The sequence below is a fragment of the Bos taurus genome, chromosome 17 (assembly GCF_002263795.3).
Source record: "Bos taurus isolate L1 Dominette 01449 registration number 42190680 breed Hereford chromosome 17, ARS-UCD2.0, whole genome shotgun sequence".
NCBI classification, from domain to species: domain Eukaryota; kingdom Metazoa; phylum Chordata; class Mammalia; order Artiodactyla; family Bovidae; genus Bos; species Bos taurus.
Window position 1 is genome coordinate 6,418,762 of NC_037344.1, and position 18,426 is coordinate 6,437,187.

The 18,426-nt window shown below is 40.6% G+C and overlaps 2 non-coding genes across 2 annotated transcripts; one reads left to right on the top strand and one right to left on the bottom strand.

Moving 5' to 3' along the window:
* LOC112442100 (small nucleolar RNA ACA64) lies at positions 1-120 on the top strand. The gene has a single exon (XR_003030118.1). It is a non-coding gene; the product is annotated as a small nucleolar RNA ACA64 (small nucleolar RNA).
* Positions 121-17,720: 17,600 nt separating this feature from the next.
* Positions 17,721-17,824, bottom strand: LOC112442129 (U6 spliceosomal RNA). Its single transcript, XR_003030135.1, has one exon. It is a non-coding gene; the product is annotated as a U6 spliceosomal RNA (small nuclear RNA).
* Positions 17,825-18,426: the final 602 nt, after the last annotated feature.

Genomic DNA, 18,426 nt, shown 5'->3' on the forward strand with positions numbered 1-18,426 from the left:
ATTGGTTGAAAATTACCTGTGACTTTGGTCACAGGTGAGATTCCTTGCCCAGAACCACCAGGGCCTCAGCTCACTGTTCGCTCCTCCTTGTTGGGGGGTAAAACCCAGGCTCTGACACGTACCTCTGCTCTGGGCTGCCTGCAGTTGCTGGCGTGTTCTAAATTCTGGTTTCTGACCCCTGACCTGTCTTCTACCCACAGGACACCTGGATGCTCAGAGTTTGAGTCCTACAGCACCAGAACTGTGGGAAGGAAGGGGATCTGCTCTTGTTATTATTTTTTATTGGAGTATAATCGCTTTACAGTGTCATGGTAGTTTCTGCTACACAAAGAAGTGAATTTGCTATATGTATAACTATATCCCCCTGCCCTCTTGAGCTTCCCTCCCACCTCCCCTTCTCTCATCTTTCAATAAAGCTGTTGATCTAAAAAAAAAAAGTTAAATTATCTCATTATTAGCATGGTATGTTGCTTCATTTATTTAGGTGTTCTTAATATTCAGTAATCAAGCCATACAATTTTTCCATAATTATTTTCATTTTTTTTAGATTAATTTTTTTATATTATATCGGCTTCCCTGGTGGCTCAGCAGTAAGGAATTGCCTGCAATGCAGGAGACCCTTGTTCAATTCCTGGGTCAGGAAGATCCTGTGGAGAAGGAAATGGCAATTTCCCACTCCAGTATTCTTGCCTGAAAAATGCCATGGACAGAGAAGCCTGGTGGGCTACTGTTCATGGGGTCACAAAGAGTCAGACACGACTGAGTGACTAAGCACAAGCTACTTAACATTGCTTAATAAGTTATTTTCTTTTAAAACCAGCTAGATACACTTTCTGAAGTATGTGACAGAACTCTGACAGTTACATGTCACATTTATTTTTGTTCTTTTTGCAATGGCCGAGAATCAAGTATTAACTTGAAAGTAGTGGTCATAGAGGGATCACCGAGCTTTTCTCTACTTAAAGTGAAGACGCAAGCAGACACAACCAGTTGTCAGCCCAGTTTCAAGTCTCTCTGTCATTTTTTGCTTTCTACCAGAAATCAATTTTGTTTATAGAGGCAGAATGCAACTGCTTTTGTAACTAAAGGTGGTTGTGTAATGCAGTCCAAGACAATGGGATGTTAGGGGGACATGCCCGGGTGAGCTTCCAGAAAGCCCAACTGGCTTGGTCCACATCTCTCTACCCTTTTTTCTGTCTTCTTCTTCTTGTCTAGAGCCAGAGGTAGAAACCACCTTAGCATGAGAACAAAAGCTGAATGTGAGGGATTGAGGGGAGTTTTAGGCCATGTACAGGGCTGTGCTGCTCACCTCTGGACTTCCTTTTTATTATTAGGAAAAAGCCAACATTTTTATGTTTATACCACTGTTGTCAGGGTTTCATGTACATATAACAAACACAGGCCTAGATAATATCACGTTTAAGTTCTGTTAAATATGATATTTGCCATAGATTGTTGGTTGATGTTCTTAATCAGGTTGAAATTCTTCTCTTATATTCCACATTCTGGATATCTCCTTTCTGGTGTCTCTGGAATTGTTGTGCATGAGAAAGAGCCAGCAGCCATTCTTAGCTTACCATCTTATCTAACATCAGAAGTTCCTGGTTCAATGCATCAAACTATCAATGCAAATATATTTCTCTAAATATAAATACATGCCTTAAGAATAAAGAAGATAACAATGTGTGTATGTGCACAAATATGTTTATTTTGTTCCTTTCTTTGAATATTTTACATACATTTATTTTCTTCCTTCCTTTCCTTCCTTTCTATATTTTATATATATTTCAAGAACCTTCAAGAACCCAACAAATTCCAAACATTCCATTAGTCCTTAAAGGGGCCACAAAAATGAACACAACACCATCTTTACCACTGTAATCCAGTAAGGAAAATAAACTTTTTTTGTTTATTTAAAATAAAGTTTATTCCACAAACAGAATAAAGTCAACACTTTTTGAATTCTTACATTCCCAGATTTTAATGAGTCAAAATTTATATTTTACTTTATTTTGATCACCAACCAACATTTTAAGTGACATTTTTTAAGCAAGAAAACATGCCCAATTCCATAAACTTTTTACCCTAATTACTATGAAAGTGAAAATCGCCAGAATACTGGAGTGAGTACTTTCCCTTCTCCAGCAGATCTTCCCAACCCAGGGATTGAACCCAGGTCTCCTGCATTGCAGGCAGATTCTTTAATTACTATAAACAAGGTATAACATGATTAGAGTTACAGGATGTTTTTTTAAAGGGTAGTAATTGTAGCTGGAGCTCTGGAAAGATCTCAAAGACTAGTATTTGGAAATTCTAGGGCAAATTTGACATGGGAAGATCCTAAACTCAGCTCATCCCTCAGACACACTAAATGTATAGCTACGTATAAACAACTTCTTCTGGGGTGGGGCAGGGCAAGAACCAGCAAGCAATTCCTACAGATGAGGAAATGAGGGGAAAAAACCCACACTGAAGTAGCTTGTTGTCCATTCGCTAAGTCATGTCCAACTCTTTGCAACCCCATGCACTGTAGCCTGCCAGGCTCCTCTGTCCATGGGATTCTCCAGGCAAGAATATCAGAGGGAGTTGCCATTTCCTTCTCCAGGGGATCTTCCCCACCCAGGGATCAAACATGTACCTCCTGCATTGGTAGGCAGATTCTTTATCACTGAGCCACCAGGGAAGCCCCACTGAAGTGGGTAGGACAGGCTTAAAAACAACCCTGGCTTTGTAACACACAATTCAGGAGGGGACTCGAAAAGTAGAGCTTCTCTCAGAAGAGCAAAGAGTTTCAATCCCACATTGGGCACCCAAATTTTAAAACCTACATCTGAGACACACAAACTCCCCCCTAAACATTAAGTTTTAAATACCAGTGGGGCTGCAACCATGAAACCCACCAGGCTACAAAGGACTGGGAAACAACTCTTAAAGGGTTAGTGCATTCAGACTCACCCACCCCAGGGACCATCAGAGAGGCAGCCAATTGTGAGGAGTCTAGATTTTACATGAAAGGAGTTCATCTGGTTATATTAAAGCCTTGACCAAGGGGCAAGCATCTAATTAAACATACTTCTAAGGACCTACCAGAGTACTCTCCAGAGATGGAGGCTGGAAACAGACATCTTTGCATTCTCCTCCTAAGCACTCTCCAACTCAGCAGCAGCTCCCAGAAAGGAGAGTGCACACACTTTTGTGCCCCAATTTTTGTAGCTGCCACCAGGAGCACCTCTTTATTATTTGGCTCTGGTGGCCAGCAGGACTTAACACTTGTGTTCCCACAGGAGTAGATATATTTGCATACTTTAAAAGTTGCTACCTGAGAGTCTGGTTTCCAATTAGCTTGAAACTAGGCAGTGACTAAGAACATCCCCTTTGGGACACTGACAGGTCTTGGCACACCATCAATGCCTGGGAGTCTAAAATAGGTTGTGTGGACAATCACAGAAGTTCGGGAGACAAACAAGAGCTAGTGCAGTGTTGAACAAGAAGGTTCATGTTCCACATGAAGTCATGCCTTCAAGACTGAAGAGGTGGCTGTTTTATGTATGTGTGCTAGGTGGCTTCAGTCTTGTTTGACTCCTGCTATACCATGGACTGCAGCCTGCCAGGCTCCTCTTTCCATGGGATTCTTCAGGTAATAGTACTGGAGTGGGTTTCCATGCCGTCTTCCAGGGGATCTTCTTAACCCAGAGATCAAGCCTGTGTCTCCTCCATTGCAGGCAGATTCTTTACCACTGAGCCACCAGCGAAGCCTGGCTATTTTATACAAACTGTTATTTTAAAAATGGATAAACAAGATCCTACTATATGACACAGAGAATTATATTCAATGTCCTGTGATAATCCATAATGGAAAAGAATATAAAAAAGAATATATGTGTGTGTATATATATATCTATATATATGTAACTGAATCACTTGACTGTACCACATAAATACATTATAAATCAACTATACTTCAATTAAATTTTAAAAAAGAGTTGGTTTTTACGTATAAGATAAAACAGCCAACACAGAATCAAGAAAAATGAAGAAATAGAGGAACCTGTTTCAAATGAAAGAACAAGATATAATCTTAAGGGGAAAAATCCTTAATGAAATAGAGATGTGATTTACCCGATAGTTTTTTAAATTGTTCATAAAGATGCTCACAGAATGTAGAAGAAGAACGTCTGAACACAGTGAGAACTACAGCAAAGAAGTGGAAGAACATAAGAAAGTACCAAACAGAAGTTGATGAGCTGGAATAAATAACTGGACTGAAAAACACACTAGAGGCACTCAACAGTCAACTAGATGAGGCAAAGAAAGAGATCGACAGGTCAGTAGAACTCATCCAATCACAGCAGAAAAAAAAAATTTTAATGAAGGTAGCTTAATATACTTGTGGGATGACATCAAGCAGACCAACATTCACATAATAGAAATACCAGAAGACAAAAGGAGGCAGAAAAACTTACTTAAATAAATAATGACTTCCCAAAAACTTCCCTACGCTGGAGGAAGGGAACAGACATCCAGATTCAAGAAGCCCGTAGAGCTGCAAATAAGATGAACCCAAAGAGACCTACACTAAGATATATAACCACAATGTCAAAAGTTAAAGACAAGGAGACAATCTTAAACGCAGAAATAGGAAAACCTTTTACACTCAAGGGAACCCCTATAAGACTATTAGACTTCTCAGTAGACACTGTGTAGGCCAGAAGAAGTGGCACAATATATTCAAAATGCTAAAAAGAAAAAATTATTCAATCAAGAATACTCCACCCAACTAGATTATCATTCAGAGTCGAAGGAGAAATAAACTTTTCCAGACAGAAAAAATTTTAAAGTTCATAACCCTAGACCAGCCTTATCAGTTCAGTCACTCAGTCATGTCCGACTCTTTGCGACCCCATGAACAGGAGCACCCCAGGCCTCCCTGTCCATGACCAACCCCCGGAGTCTACCCAAACCCATGTCCATTGAGTCGGTGATGCCATCCAACCATCTTATCCTCTGTCGTCTCCTTCTCCTACTGCACTCAATCTTTTCCAGCATCACGGTCTTTTAAAATGAATCAGCTCTTCACATCAGGTGGCCAAAGTATTGGAGTTTCAGCTTCAGCATCAGGCCTTCCAATGAACACCCAGGACTGATCTCCTTTAGGATGGACTGGTTGGATCTCCTTGCAGTCCAAGAGACTCTCAAGAGTCTTCTCCAACACCACAGTTCAAAAGCATCAATTCTTCGGCACTCAGCCTTCTTCACAGTCCAACTCTCACATCCATACATGACTACTGGAAAAACCATAGCCTTGACTAGATGGACCTTTGTTGGCAAAGTAATGTCTCTGCCTATCAATATGCTGTCTAGGTTGGTCATAACTTTCCTTCCAAGGAGTAAAAGTCTTTTCATTTCATGGCTGCAATCACCATCTGCAACAATCTTGGAGCCCAGAAAAATAAAGTCAGCCACTGTTTCCACTGTTTCCCCATCTATTTGCCATGAAGTGATGGGACCAGATGCCACGATCTTCGTTTTCTGAATGTTGAGCTGGAAGCCAACTTTTTCACTCTCCTCTTTCACTTTCATCATGAGGCTCTTTAGTTCCTCTTCATTTTCTGCCATAAGGGTGGTGTCATCTGCATATCTGAGGTTGTTGATATTTCTCCCGGCAATCTTAATTCCAACTTGTGATTCTTCCAGCCCAGCGTTTCTCATGATGTACTCTGCGTAGAAGTTAAATAAACAGAGTGACAATATACAGCCTTGACATACTCCTTTCCTGATTTGGAATCAGTCTGTTGTTCCATGTCCAGTTCTAACTGTTGTTTCCTGACCTGCATACAGATTTCTCAGGAGGTAGGTAGGTGTTCTGGTATTCCCATCTCTTTAAGAATTTTCCACAGTCTGTTGTGATCCACACAGTCAAAGGCTTAGGCACAGTCAGTAAAGCAGAAGTAGATGTTTTTATGGAACTCTCTTGCTTTTTCTGTGATCCAAGGGATGTTAGCAATTTGATCTCTGGTTCCTCTGCCTTTTCTAAATCCAGCTTGAACATCTGGAAGTTCTCAGTTCACTTGCTGTTGAAGCCTGTCTTGGAGAATTTTGAGCATTACTATGCTAGCATGTGAGATGAGTGCAATTGTGCAGTAGTTTGAGCATTCTTTGGCATTGCCTTTCTTTGGGATTGGAATGAAAACTGACCTTTTCCAGTCCTGTGGCCACTGTTGAGTTTTCCAAATTTGCTGGCTTATTGAGTCCAGCACTTTCACAGCATCATTTTAGGATCTGAAATAGCTCAACTGAATTCCATCACCTCCACTAGCTTTGTTCGAAGTGATGCTCCCTAAGGCCCACTTGACTTCACATTCCAGGATGTCTGGTTCTAGGTGAGTGATCACCCCATCATGGTCATCTGGGTCAAGAAGATCTTTTTTGTATAGTTCTTTTGGTTATTCTTGCCACCTCTTCTTAATATCATCTGCTTCTGTTAGGTCCACACCATTTCTGTCCTTTATTGTGCCCATGTTTGCAGGAAATATTCCCTTTGTATGTCTCATTTTCTTAAAGAGGTCTCTAGTCTTTCCCATTCTGTTGTTTTCCTCTATTTCTTTGCATTGATCACTGAGGAAGGCTTTCTTATCTCTCCTTGCTATTCTTTGAATCTTTGCATTCAAATGGGTATATCTTTCCATTCCTCCTGTGCCTTTCACTTCTTTTCTTAGCTATTTCTAAAGCCTCCTTAAACAACCATTTTGCCTTTTTGTATTTCTTTTTCTTGGGGATGGTCTTGATCACTGCCTCCTGTACAATGTCACAAACCTCTTTCCATATTTCTTCAGGCACTCTATCAGATCTAATCCCTTCAATCTATTTGTCACTTCTACTGTATATCTTAAGGGATTTGATTTAGGTCTTACCTGAATGGTCTAGTGGTTTTCCCTACTTTCTTCAATTTAAGTCTGAATTTGGCAATAAGGAGTTCATGATCTGAGCCACAGTCAGCTCCCGGTCTTGTTTTCAGCTCCCGGTCTTGTTTTGGCTGATGGTATAGAGCTTCTCCATCTTTGGCTGCAAAGAATATAATCAATCTGATTTAGGTGTTGACCATCTGGTGATGTCCATGTGTAGAGTCTTCTCTTGTGTTGTTTGAAGAGGGTGTTTGCTATGACCAGCGCATTCTCTTGGCAAAACTCTATTAGCCTTTGCCCTGCTTCATTCCATATTTCAAGGTCAAATTTGCCTGTTACCCCAGGTGTTTCTTGACTTCCTACTTTTGCATTCCAGTCCCCTATAATGAAAAGAACATCTTTTTTGGGTGTTAGTTCTAAAAGGTCTTGTAAGTCTTCATAGAACCGTTCAACTTCAGCTTGTTCAGCGTTACTGGTTGGGGCATACCAGACCACCTGCCCTGCCTCTTGAGAAACCTATATGCAGGTCAGGAAGCAACAGTTAGAACTGGACATGGAACAACAGACTGGTTCCAAATAGGAAAAGGAGTACAGTAGTCAAGGCTGTATATTGTCACCCTGCTTATTTAACTTATATGCAGAGTACATCATGAGAAACACTGGGCTGGATGAAGCAGAAGCTGTAATCAAGACTTCCTGGAGAAATATCAATAACCCCAGATATGCAGATGACATCACCCTTATGGCAGAAAGTGAAGGGGAACTAAAAAGCCTCCTGATGAAAGTGAAAGAGGAGAGTGAAAAAGTTGGCTTAAAGCTCAACATTCAGAAAACTAAGATCATGGCATCTATTCCCATCACTTCATGGGAAATAGATGGGGAAACAGTGCAAAGAGTGGCAGACTATTTTGGGGGGCTCCAAAAATCACTGTAGATGGTGATTGCAGCCATGAAATTAAAAGACACTTACTCCTTGGAAGGAAAGTTATGACCAACCTAGATAGCATATTCAAAAGCAGAGACATTACTTTGCCAACAAAAGTCTGTCTAGTCAAGGCTATGGTTTTTCCAGTGGTCATGTATGGATGTGAGAGTTGGACTGTGAAGAAAGCTGAGCACCGAAGAATTGATGCTTTTGAACTGTGGTGTTGGAGAAGACTCTTGAGAGTCCCTTGGACTGCAAGGAGATCCAACCAGTCCATCCTAAAGGAGATCAGTCCTGGGTGTTCATTGGAAGGCCTGATGCTGAAGCTGAAACTCCAATACTTTGGCCACCTGATGCAAAGAGTTGACTGATTGGAATAGACCCTGATACTGGGAAGGATTGGGTGTAGGAGTAAAAGGGGATGACAGAGGATGAGATGGCTGGATGGCATCACCAACTTGATGGACATGAGTTTGAGTGAACTCCAGGAGTTGGTGATGGACAGGGAGGCCTGGCGTGCTGTGATTCATGGGGTCACAGAGAGTCGGACACGACTGAGCGACTGAACCGAACTGAACTGAGTGGTCTAGTGGCTTTCCCCAACTTTCTTCAATTTAAGTCTGAATTTGGCCATAAGGAGTTCATGATCTGAACCACAGTCAGCTCCCTGTCTATACAACTGACTGCATAGAGCTTCTCCACGTTTGGCTGCAAAGAATATAATCAACCTGATGTCGGTACTGACCATCTGGTGATGTCCTTGTGTAGAGTTGTCTTTTGTGATGTTGGAAGAGGGCGTTTGCTATGACCAGTGCGTTCTCTTGGCAAAACTCTGTTAGCCTTTGCCTGGGTTCCTTTTGTGCTCCAAGGCCAAATTTGCCTGTTACTCCAGGTATCTCTTGACTTCCTACTTTTGCATTCCAGTCCCCTATAATGAAAAGGACATCTTTTTGGGGGTGTTATTTCTAGAAGATCTTTTAGGTCTTCATAGAACTGTTCAACTTCAGCTTCTTCAGCATTACTGGTTGGGGCATAGACTTAGATTACTGTGATAATGAATGGTTTGCCTTGGAAACAAACAGAGATCATTCTGTCATTTTTCAGACTGAGTCCAAGTACTGCATTTTGGGCTCTTTTGTTGACTTTGATGGCTACTCCATTTCTTCTCAGGGATTCTTGCCCACAATAGTAGATATAATGGTCATCTGAGTTAAATTCACCCATTCCAGTCCATTTTAGTTCACTGATTCCTAAAATGTTGTTGTTCACTCTTGCCATCTCACAGTTTACCTTGATTCATGGACCTAACATTCCAGGTTCCTATGCAATATTGCTGTTTACAGCACTGAACTTTACTTCCATCACCAGTCACATCCACAAATGGGTTTTGTTTTTCCTTTGGCTCCATCTCTTCATTCTTTCTGGAGTTATTTCTCCACTCTTCTCCAGTAGCATATTGGACATGTACCAACCTGGGGAGTTCATCTTTCAGTGTTCTATCTTTTTGCCTTTTCATACTGTTCATGGGGTTCTCAAGGCAAGAATGCTGAAGCAGTTTGCCATTCTCTTCTTCAGCGGATCACGTTTTGTCAGAAATCTCCACCATGACCTGTCTGTCTTGGGTGGCCCAACACGTCATGGCTCATAGTTTCATTGAGCTAGACAAGGCTGTGTTCCATGTGATCAGTTTGATTAGTTTTCTGTGATTGTGGTTTTCATTCTGTCTGCCCTCTGATGGATAAAGATAAGAAGCTTATGGGAGCTTCCTGATGGGAGAGACTGACTGTTGGGGAAACTGGGTCTTGTTCTGATGGGGCCATGCTCAGTAAATCTTTAATCCAATTTTCTATTAATGGGAAGGGTTGTGTTCCCTACCTGTTGCTTGCCCTGAGACCAAACTATGGTGAAGGTGATGAAGATAATGGTGACCTCCTTCCAAAGGTCCCCTGCATGCATTGCCGCCCTCAGTGCCCCCGACCCTGCAGCAGGCTGCCCATGCCTTCACCATAGACTTCTGGACACTCACAGGCACATCTGGGTCAGTCGCTTGTGGGGTCACTGCTCCTTCCTCCTGGGTCGTGGTGCATATAAGGTTCTGTTTGTGCCCTCCAAGAGTCTGTTTTCCCAGTCCTGTGTGAGTTCTGGCAGCTCTATGGCAGTCCATGGGGTCGCTAAGAGTCAGACACGACTGAGTGACTTCACTTTCACTGTTCACTTTCATGCATTGGAGAAGGAAATGGCAACCCACTCCAGTGTTCTTGCCTGGAGAATCCCAGGGACGGGGGAGCTTGATGGGCTGCCGTCTATGGGGTCGCACAGAGTCGGACATGACTGAAGCGACTTAGCAGCATGGTGGCATTAATGGTGACCTCCTCCAAGAAGGCTTATGCCACACCCAGGTCTGCTGCACCAAGAGCCTCTGTGGCAGGTCCCTGCTGACCTGTACCTTCATAGGAGACACTCAAAGGCAGGTCTGGCTCAGTTTCTGTGGGGTCTCTGTGTCCTTGTGCACACAAGGTTTTGTTTGAGCCATCCAAGCATCTCTGACGGGTATGGAGTTTAAGTGTAAACACAATTTTGCCCCTCCTGCCATCTTTCTGGGGCTTCTCCTTTGCCCTTGGATGTGGGGTATCCTTTTTTGGTGGCATCCAACCATCTTCTGTCGATGGTTTTTCAGCAGCGAGTTGTAATTTTGGAGTTCTGGAAGGAGAAAATGGGCACATGTCCTTCTACTCTGCCACCTTGATTACAGTAGTCTGGCGTTAATCCCAAGATCTGGCTTCACCTGCCAGGGGGAGTGGGCAACACCCCCAGATTCTTTGGGACCCTGACTCTGCATGCCAGTTAGCTAGCACTACAGTCCCCAGAGCTCTCCAACCAGGCACCTCATGACCAGACCCCTCTAAACAGAGCCAGCACACCTCTTCAGGGAAGGTCCTGGCAATCAACTGGACTAGGGGCCAACCTGAGAAATTTGTATGCAGGTCAGGAAGCAACAGTTAGAACTGGACATGGAACAACAGACTGGTTCCAAATAGGAAAAGGAGTACGTCAAGGCTGTATATTGTCACCCTGCTTATTTAACTTCTATGCAGGGTACATCATGAGAAACGCTGGGCTGGAAGAAGAAAAGCTGGAATCAAGATTGCCGGGAGAAATATCAATAATCTCAGATATGCAGATAACACCACCCTTATGGCAGAAAGTGAAGAAGAACTAAAGAGCCTCTTGATGAAAGTGAAAGAGGAGAGTGAAAAAGTTGGTGTAAATCTCAACATTCAGAAAACTAAGATCATGGCATCCAGTCCCATCACTTCATGGGAAATAGATGGGGAAACAGTGCAAACAGTGGCTGATTTTATTTTGGGGGGGCTCCAAAATCACTGCAGATGGTGATTGCAGCCACAAAATTAAAAGATACTTACTCCTTGGAAGGAAAGTTATGACCAACCTAGACAGCATATTAAAAAGCAGAGACATTCCTTTGCCAACAAAGGTCCATCTAGTCAAGGCTATGGTTTTTCCAGTGGTCATGTATGGATGTGAGAGTTGGACTATAAAGAAAGCTGAAAGTGAAATTGAAGTGAAAGTGAAGTCGCTCAGTTGTGTCCGACTCTTTGTGACCCGTGGACTGTAGCCCACCAAGCTCCTCCGTCCGTGGGATTCTCCAGGCAAGAATACTGGTGTGGGTTGCCATTTCCTTCTCCAAAGCTGAGCACTGAAGAATTGTTGCTTTTGAACTGTGGTGTTGGAGAAGACTCTGGAGGTCCCTTGGACTGCAAGGAGATCCAACCAGTCCATGCTAAAGGAGATCAGTCCTGGGTGGTCATTGGAAGGACTGATGTTGAAGCTGAGACTAATACTTTGGCTACCTGATACAAAGAGCTGATTCATTTGAAAAGACCCTGATGCTGGAAAAGATTGAAGGTGGGAGGAGAAGGGGACGACTGAGGATGAGATGGTTGGATGGCATCACCGACTCGATGGAGATGGGTTTGGGTGGACTCCAGGAGTTGGTGATGGACAGGGAGGCCTGGCATGTGCAGTTCATGGGTCACAAAGAGTCGGACACGATTGAGTGACTGAACTGAAATGAAGTGAACTGAGGGGCCAACCAAGCCTATCAGATCACTCACATAATAAGCCCACCACAACTGAAGGACCCACACAGCTCTCCTAGGGGGAATTCCCAGAGCATATACCCTGGGTGACTAGAAAGGAGAGCACTGCTAGGGTGCATAGGGTGTCTCCTACAGAGGGCCACTTCTCCAAAGTAGAGAAACATAAGTAACTTACCAAATACATAAAAATATCAATGGCAACTTGGAAAAAGTGAATCAGCATAAGAATACGTTTCAGATGAAGGAATTCTGGAAGAGAAACTAAGTAAAGACAAGCAACCTATCCAAGAAAGAGTTCAGATTAATGATCATAAAGATTGTCAAAGACTTGGAAGAAGAATGGATGTACAGAGCAAGAAGAGAGAAGGTTGTTTTTTTTTTTTCTTTAGGGTTTTTTTGTTTGTTTGTTTGGCTACACCATGTGGACTGTGGGATTTTAGTTCCCCAACAAGGGATTAAATCCAGGCTCTCAGTAACAAGAACACAGAATCCTAATCACTGGATTACCACGGAATTCCCAGGAGATAGGGTTTTTTTAAGAGTTAGAAAATATAAAGAACAACCAAGCAGACATGAACAATACAATAACTAAAATAAAAAATTCATCAGGAGACTAAAATCCACAGAAGAACAAACCAGCAAGCTGGAAGGCAGAATAGTGAAAATCATTGCTGTGGATCAGAAACAAAGAATGAAAAGAAATGGGAACAGTTTAAGAGACCCCTGGGGTAACATCAAGCAAAATAATATTCACATTATAGGGGTCCAAGAAGGAGAAAGCTGTCAAGAACACATCTGAAGACAAAATAGCTGAAAACTTTCATGACACAGGAAAGGAAATAGTCATCCAAATCCAGGAAGCACAGAGTGCCCCATTCAGGATTAATCCTAAAAGAACACACCAAGACACATTGTAATTAAAATGAGAAAAAGAGAAGTTAAAAGCAGCAAGGGAAAAGCAGCAAACAGTATACAAGGGAACTCCCATAAAACTCAGCTTATTTTTTAGCAGAAATTCTGCAGACCAGAAGGGAGTGGCACCATCTATTTAAAGTGATGAAAGGGGAAAACCTACAAGAATACTCGGCCAGCAAGGCTCTGATTCAGACCTGATGAAGAGATTAAAAGCTTTATAGGCATCAAAATTTAGAAGACTTCAGCACCACCAAACCAGCTTTACGACAAACATTCAAGGAACTTGTCCAGGCGAAAAGAAAAGGCCACAACTCGAAATAAGAAACTACAAAATGAAAAAGTTCACCAGTAAAGCAAACATACAGTAAAGGTAGGAAATCATCCACACACAAGACCAGTAGGAAAATTAAAAGACAAAACGGTAAAATCATCTGTATCAACAAGCACTTAAGGGATACATAAAACAATCAGATATAAAATATGACATCAGAAACAGTAATCATGAGGGGAGTAGAGTGAAAATGCAGGGCTTTTAAATTCATTTGAAATTAAAAGATCAGCAACTTAAAACATTCAGTATATGTATATGTATGTGTATATATAAATGTATATATATATATGCTGCTGCTGCTGCTAAGTCGCTTCAGTCATGTCCAACTCTGTGCGACCCCATGGACTGCAGCCCACCAGGCTTCTCCGTCCATGGGATTCTCCAGGCAAGAACACTGGAGTGGGTTGCCATTTCCTTCTCCAATGCATGAAAGTGGAAAGTGAAAGTGAAGTCGATCAGTTGTATCCGACTCTTAGAGACACTGTGGACTGCAGCCTACCAGGCTCCTCCATCCATGGGATCTTCCAGGCAACAGTATTGGAGTGGGGTGCCATTGCCTTCTTCCATATATATATATATATATATATATATATATATATACACACACACACACACACACACACACATACATACACATATACAATCATCTCTCTCTCTCAGAGAGAGACTGCTACACAAAAACCTCATGGTAACAGCAAACCAAAAATCTAAAATAGATACACACACAAAAAAACAAGGAAATGTGTCCTTTATAATTAGGGTCAAACATGGCACTTATAGTAATCAAATTACAAGTGAAGAGTTATTGTCTATCCTTCTGAAACTATTCCTGAAAGTTGCAGAGGAAGGAACATCTCCAAACTCATCCTATGAGGTCTCCATCACCCTGATACCAAAATCAGACAAGGATTCTACAGGGAAAGAAAATTATAGGCTAATACCCATGATGAACATCAGTGTACACATTCTCAACAAAACATTAGCAAACCAAATTCAACACCATTATCAAGTGGGATTTATTCTAGTAATTAAAGGATGGTTCAACACTCACAAAATCAATGTGATATACCACATTAACACAGTGAAGAATAAAACTCATATAATCATTGATAGATGCAGAAAAGGCATTGTCAGAATTCAATATCTAATGATTAAAAAACTCAACAAAGTGAATTTAGAGGAAACCATACCTCAATATAATAAAGGCTATGTATTACAAGCCCACAGCTAACATTATACTTAATAACAAAAAGCTAAAGTTTTCCCCTAAGATCAGGAATAAGATAAGAATACTCATTCTCACCACTTTTATTCTAGTATTGGAAGTTCTAGCCAGAGCACTTAGGCAAGAAAAATAAAAGGTGTACAAATTGGAAAGGAAGAAGTAAAAACTAAAACTGTCATGATCTGGAGATGACAATGTTCATATACATATAACATATATGCTTAGCACATATATGTGCTAAATCATTTCAGTCGTGTCTGACTCTTTGCAACCCTCTCCACTGTAGCCCACCAGGCTCCTCTGTCCATAAGATTCTCCAGGTAAGAATACTGGAGTGGGTAGCCATGCCCTTCTCCAGGGATCTTCTCCACCCAGGGATAAAACCCATATCTCTTATGTCTCCTGCATTGACAGGTAGTTTGTTTACCATTAATGCCACCTGGGAAACCTATACACATATACATATATAAATCCTAAAAACTTTATCACTAAACTGTTAGAATAAGTACAGTAAAGTTGTAGGATATAAAATCAATATACAAAAACTGTTCATTTCTATACACTAATAATGAACTATCAGAGAAATTAAGAAAATAATTATATTTACAACTGAATCAAAAAGAATAAAACACCTAGGAATAAATTTAACTAAGGATGTAAAAGACATTTACACTGGAAACTATAAGATATTGGTGAAAGAAATTGAAGACATAAACAAATGTAAAGATATTCTGTGCTCATGGATTGGAAGAATTCATATCATTAAAATGTCCACACTACCAAAGCAATCTACAGATTCAATGCAATCCCTATCAAAATTCCAGTGGCATTTTTCAGAGAAATAGAATATATAATCCTAAAACTCAAAGGAAACCATAAATGACCCTGAGTAGTTAAAGCAGTCTTGAGGAAGAACAGAAAAGCTGGAGGATCATGCTTTCTGATTTCAAAATATGTTACAAAGCTGTAGTAATCAAAACAATACAGTATTATTATAAAAACAGACACACACATCAATGGAACAGAACAGATAGTGCGGAGAAATACACATGCCCATACATATGCATGCTTGCGTGCTGAGTCACTTCAGTCGTGTCCAACTTTTTTTTTTTTTCCAACTTTTTACAACTCTACGGACTACAGCCTGCCAGGCTCCTCTGCCCATGGGATTCTCCAGGCAAGAATAATGGAGTGGGTTGCCAAGCCTGCCTAAAGGGATTGAATCCGCATCTATAATGTCTCCTGCATTGGCAGGTGGGTTCTTTACCACTAGTACCGCCTGGGAAGCCCCCACACACATTCATCTTCAATTGTATACAATGTGAAGAGGACGGCCTCTTCAAGAAACGGTGCTGGGAAAACTGGACAGCCACATGCAAAAGAATGAAACTGGACCACTTTATACCATACCTGGAAATAGCTCAAGCAAAAAATGGATCAAAGACTTGAATGTAAGACCTGAAACCATTAAACTTCCAGAAGAAAACACAGACAGTAAGCTCGTTGACATCAGCTTGCCAATAATTTTGTAGATTTGATCCCCCAAAGCAAAAATAAGCATGTGGGACTACATCAAACTAAAAAACTTAAAAAAAAACTAAAGAACTTCTACACAGCAAAGGAAGCCATCAACAAAATCGAAAGGTAGCTTATAAATGGGAGAAAATAGTTGCAAATCATTCATCTGAGAAGAGGCTAACACCCAAAATTCATAAAGAACTCTTACAACTCAATAGCAAATAAAAAGAAACAACTCTATTAATTAAAAAAATAGGCAAAGGATCTGAATAGACATTTTTCCAAAGATGACTCTCTGATGGCCAACAGGTATATGAAAGAGTGCTCAACATCACTAATTAGAGAAATACAAATTAAAACCACAGTGAGATATCACTGTGCTAGAATGACTGTCAAAAAGAAATAAGTGTTGGAGAGGATGTGGAGAAAAGGGAACGCTTGTGCACTATTGGTGAGAATGTTAAATTGGTTTATCCAATACAGAAAACAATATGGAGCATCCTCAGAAAACTGAAAATTATTTTTAATTAAAATTATTAAAATTCCAGCAATTCCACTTCTAGATATTTATCCAAACAAAATGAAAATAGTAATTCAAAAAGATATATGCCCTCCCTATCCCGTGAAATGTCAGCTCCATTTTCCCAGAAGTCTTGTGTTTACAATAAGGCAGTGCTTTCCGTCAGTGTGAAAGTCGTCAACTCTCTTGATTTTGGTGTATGCACTTAATTCAAAGTATCTAAACCTTTGAAGTAATCTGCTCTTTCCTTGTCCCTTCCCCCTCCGACTGTAAAAGTCTCCCATTTTGTTCAGTTCCTTGGAGCTCATTTCTATTTGCTATTTGGGATGTTGCTTGATTCATGATATGTTGAATAAAGCCAATAAGATCTTTAAAAATTAAAAAAAGTATCTAAACCTGTAGTCCAATCTGTATGCGCTGTCTTAACTGTTAATTGTGTTACTGATGATTTTATCTTACTTGAAGATTGATTCATTTTTCAATTTGATACAAGTAATTTTTTTTCCTTAAAGAATAAGACAGGCAATTCCATGTTCATTGCAGCATTCTTACAATAGTCAAGTCATGGAAACAGCCTAAATGTCCATCAATGGATGAATGAATAAAGAAAGTGGTATATATACACAGTGGGGTATTATTCAGCCATAAAAGATGAAATTTTGCTATCTGCAGCAACATTAATGTACCTTACGGGCATTATACTAAGTGAAATAGAGAAAGACAGATGCTGTATGATTCTTATTTATGTGTAGAATATATAAAACAAAACCAAAAAAAAAAACAAAAAAACAAAACCAGAACTCAAAGTTACAGAGAAAAGATTGGGAGTTACAAGAGGTGAGGGTTGGAGGTGGGAGAAACGAGTGAAGGGGTGAAAAGGCACAGACTCCCACTTCTAAAATAAACACATAATGTGTATTTCTAACTGAACTAAAGTTGATTTATAATCTTGTGTTAGTTTCTGGTGCATAGCAAAGTGATTCAGTTTCACACACATATACATTCTTTTTCATACTCTTTTCCATCACAGCTATTGAATACGGTTCCCTGTGCTACGCACGGTAGGACCCTGTTGTTTTATCCCTCCTACACTAAGAGTTTGCATCTGTTAATCCCAAATTCCCAACCCATTCCTCCCCTACCCCTACTTAGCAACCACAGTTCTGTTCTCTGTGAGCCTGTTTCTGTTTCATAAAGTTCATCTGTGTCCTATTTTAGATTCCACATAGATGTGATATCACATGGTATGTCTTTCTCGTTTTGAAAAATGTGGGACACTTCACAAATCTGTGTGTCATTCTTGCACAGAGGTCATGCTGATCTCTATATTGTTCCAATTTTAGTATATATGCTGCTGAAGCAAGCACCAGTCTTTTGTTTAAACACATTCTTCAACCTTTCATGACATCTGAAGGGCTGTTTTCTCCTTTCTTCACAGGAGCTACCCATTGTAACTGGTAATAACCTTTTTCTTAAAAATAGAGGAAAAACTAGCATTTTCCAAGTCATCTACCCCTCTTGTTTTTAAATTTGTCTACTGTTACAGTCCTGAGAATGCTTGCCATTTATCTTTTAGATCACTCACAAACTGCATTCTCTTTAGCCCTACTACATACATTTTACACTGGATGTTTTATCCTCAGTTCTAGGCAACCAAATGACGTGGTAAACTCTCAGATACTTAGGAAACCTACTGCCAGTTTCAAGAACTTTCTCTGAGTAGGCAGAGAGAAATTATAATTAAGCTGCTATGTGGAGCTTTTAAAAAGAAAAATTTCAACAGAAAATTATAGCCGCAGTGAACTCTTGATTATTCATAGAATGAAACTGCATGAATAATTGAAATCCACCAGTTATTCTAATACAATCTGCCTCGCTCTTAGTCCATTCAGGTTGCTGCAACAAAATAACCATAGACTGAGGGGCTTAAAACAACAGAAATCTATTTCTCATGGTTCTGGAGGCTGCA